This window comes from Humulus lupulus, chromosome 9 (assembly GCF_963169125.1).
Source record: "Humulus lupulus chromosome 9, drHumLupu1.1, whole genome shotgun sequence".
Classification (NCBI taxonomy): domain Eukaryota; kingdom Viridiplantae; phylum Streptophyta; class Magnoliopsida; order Rosales; family Cannabaceae; genus Humulus; species Humulus lupulus.
In genome coordinates, this window is record NC_084801.1 from 162,928,623 (window position 1) to 162,932,646 (window position 4,024).

A 4,024-nucleotide genomic window follows, 5' to 3' on the forward strand; every position below is an offset into this window, starting at 1 on the left:
ATTTTTTTAATTAAATTAAATGGCCTAATTGAGTCTATAAAATGAGTGCTTGGAGAGAAGTCATCAGTGAAGATTTCTGGGACGACAGATAAGTCACAAGTCAGATTTTCTAATAGTTTTAGATTCTCTCTAAACACAAGTCCTTTTCTAAGCCTCTTTGTTATTTTCTCTTCTTCTCTCTATATCTATCACATGTGTTGAGAATTGCCCACACTAGTCTAGGTGGTTCTAAGGATACATTGGAAGATTGTGAAGAAAATAGAAGATCGGTTCAGTTTCTTGATAATACTCTGCGACAGAAAGGATACGAGAGTTAGAGAAACTGAAGGAAGGACTCTTTAATTCCGTTGCGTATAATGTAAGTATTATATTCATTGTTTCTCTTTGAATTCAATTTTAGAAACATGTTTTAGGCTATCTCGTATTAATTTGTTTAATATTAGATATACATGAAAATAAATAAAGATCCTGTATAAGTTAATCTAACAGAAAGCCCATACATGCATATTAGAGAATTTGAGGAGGTAGTAGCCACATTCTATAACCGAGCTGAAAATGCAAATTCTGTGCGATTAAAGTTCTTCCCTTTCTCCTTGAAGGACAAAGTCAAAAACTGGTTATACTCTTTGAGACCTAGGTCTATTAGAAAATGGGAGGAAATGACCAAATCGTTTTTTCTGAAACACTTCCCTAGCCATAAGACCAACAATCTAAAACGACAGATTTCCACATTTTCCCAAAAGGACAATGAAACGTTCTATCAAGTATGGGAAAGATCCAAAGATCAGTTGAATCAGCGCCTGCACCATGGCTATGAGAACTGGCGTTTGGTCAGTTACTTCTATGAAAGCCTCACAAGTTGTGAGCGCTAGTTTGTAGAACTATTATGCAATGGTGAATTCCTCGAAAAAGAACCAGACAATGTTCTTGAATATCTCGAAGAAACTGCAAAAAAATCTCACACCTGGACTGGTCCAAGTGCTATTGATAGCACTAACCGACATAAACCACCTAGGATCTATCAACTTCGAGAAAAGGATAGTGTTAAGGCCCAACTCGAAGCTTTGAAAAAGCAGTTTGAGGTCTTAATGACGAAAAATGGCCAAAAACCGCACATGATTGCTCAAGCGGAACCACAAGAACCTTGTTTTTTTTTGTGGAGGGACGGATGTAGAGTCCCAGAATTTTACTTAGCCAGTTAGATAGTAGTAGTAGTAGTAGTAGAAGTTAGTAGTAGTTATAGTATGTTTATTACTGTGGATTTTGGTTCAAGCCGGGACTTAGTTGAACACTCGTAGCAACACTTATAGATTTTATAAGTTTAACCTATAGTTTAAGAATATTAATTATAACATAAGGTTTGATTAATATAGTTGATTATAAAGATGCCATTTATTATACTATAAGGTTTAGATAGAACTAATAAAATCATGACACTTGTCATAACCATGATTATTAAGGAATTAAGTATTTTTGATGAATAATTTTTATAAAAGAAAGATCTAGAAGCTCTAGAACCTTCCAGCAGCTTTAAAATCGTATTATGACTCAGTCAAAGCTGTTTATCCAATTCAAATTAAGCTGATAAAGTACAATTACGTATCTAATATTTCAACGTATGTCGATATATTGCAGTATAGGGGCGATATATCGCCACACGGGAGGTACGAAAAACACGTCAACTTCGCACGATCAAAACCACGAGCACTCGGGGCATAGGGCCAGGTGATATATCGCATAGGGAGGTCGATGACCCTTGGACCACTTTTTCAAATGTTGTAGAAACCAAGCTTGATTCATCCCTTAACCTCTTGACTAGCCTCTGAACGTTTTTGACTGAGTCTTAAGCACCTGTTGAACGAATATTCAAATATTTTTCAATTAATACTCATTATTTTATTCAAGCTAAAAGAAGATATTTTCACACCTTGAACTCTATAAATAAGATCTAGTACCCAGCCATTTCTCTCATTCTTCAAGCTGTGTTCAGAGCCTTCAAGCTGCTAGGGTTACTATAGAGTGATAAACACTTGGGTTGGGATAAAAGCTTTATCATCTTAAGCTTTATAAACACTTGAGAAGTGAGATATAGAGTGTGTTTTCAATATCGAGGTGTAGATCGGTTCTAGTACATCCAAAGGTATTCCTATTCTTAAGTTCATTTATGTATGGTTCTTCAGTTTCCTTTAGTTTTCTTTACTCAAATCCTAACTCGTTGTTTTCGATTCTTGGTTAGGTATTTAAGTTCTTTGAACTTAAGGTTTCTTTTCGATAAGTTTCTTCTTGGTGGTTTAGTTCTCTTATTTTCATCTCTTTTCTTTAGAAATACTCACCGTTCTTATTGTTGGTTTTAGGAGTGTTCCAAATTCCGTCCTTGTTCTCAAATATCTCGGTATTGGTAAGGAAAATAGGATAGATTTTGTATGATTTTATTTTTCGATATGTTTATGCTATGATATATGTATGATGTGTTTTTAGTTTTTAAGTATATGTTTTGTTTAGATAACAAGCATAAAATTTGTTTAGATAACAAGCATATAATATGTTTAGATAACAAGTCCCAATAATATACTCCTTGGGCATGTGATTTGTTTAGATAACGAGCCCCATAAATTTATATGACTTGTTTAGATAACTAAGCTCCGTAAGATTATGGGCATATGATTTCCTAGCTAGCAAGCCCCAAGAAGTATGATGGCCATTATAATACATGTTTTTATAGTCATATGTTTTGTAGTCTTATGTTTATGTTATATGTGCTAGTAGATTTTCCTTGTTGGGCATTAGGCTCACTCCTTTATTTTTATGTATGCAGGAAAATAGTTATGGCGACGAAAGGATTCATGGTAGCTTGGCTTGTGTATTAAGGATGAAGGGATTCGATGGACTGCGTGACGATTCGAGGACGACGTTATTTTTAGTCTCTTTAAATTATGTTTTTATGTATTTTCCGCATTTAGCTTTGTAAACAATTTCCTTTAGTTTAAAGTTATGTTTTATTTTAAAACAATGGGATCCCATACCGCTCATTTATGTATTTCAATATTTACTTTGGAGTTTTAATAAAGTTGTGAATATTTCTTGTGTATGTTTTCTAAAAAATAGTGGCTATGTCTAGTAGTTTTAATGGTCCAAGGTCTTAGAATTAGTTGGGTCATTACAACGGAGCATTTAGCTAAGGACTGCTTAGTTTTTAATGAAATGAGGGGGGTTTATGAGGAGCAATGCAATGCCTTAGGGGTGTATAACAAGCCATTCTCCCATACGTACAATCCTGGTGGGAGAAACCACCCAAATTTCAGTTGGAGAGATTCTAACCAAGCTCCATTGTCTGGAGGCCAATGGAGATATGAGCAACAAGTTTAACCATCAAAGGCATATTCTGCACCTCAATTGCACAACAAAATTCTCTCAAGAATACCATTCGTGCATTCAAAGAGGAACAAACAAAATAAATCACTAAATGATGGAAGAAATAAAAGAAATGAAGTGTCAATTCTCAAAATTGACTGAATCCTTGGCCATTCAAGAAAAAGGCAAACTTCATTCCCAACCTAAATTCAATGTGCAAGGCCAACACATGGCTCAGTCCTCCAACTCTAACAATAAAAATGATAAGGAGGTCAATGACATCACAACTAGAAGTGGTAAAACTTTAGAAGATCCATCCATAAAAACCACCTCTCTCAGTACTCCAAAAGTTAATCCCGAGAATGCACCACTCAATGCTTCTCCAAAAGTACCATTTCCCCAGGCTCTTAGACTTGTTGGGAAAATTCCTGAAATCGAGCTGAGATCCTTGAGCACTTGACACAAGTGAAGATTAATCTTCCTTTGCTTCACATCATAAAACAAGTGCCAACTTATGCCAAAATCATCAAGGATCTATGCACTGCAAAAAGGAAGCACCATGTCAAGAAGTTTGCTTTCTTGACTGAGCAAGTGAGTGTGGTGATTGAACAAAAGACACCGCTGAAATACAAAGATCTTGGTTGTCCTACCATCTCTTGTCACAGTGGGACCC

At 35.4% G+C, this 4,024-nt stretch overlaps 1 non-coding gene across 1 annotated transcript; it reads right to left on the reverse strand.

The window, feature by feature from the left end:
- Nucleotides 1–707: 707 nt before the first annotated feature.
- On the reverse strand, nucleotides 708–814 carry LOC133803012 (small nucleolar RNA R71). Its single transcript, XR_009877748.1, has one exon. It is a non-coding gene; the product is annotated as a small nucleolar RNA R71 (small nucleolar RNA).
- Between the last annotated feature and the right edge of the window lie 3,210 nt (nucleotides 815–4,024).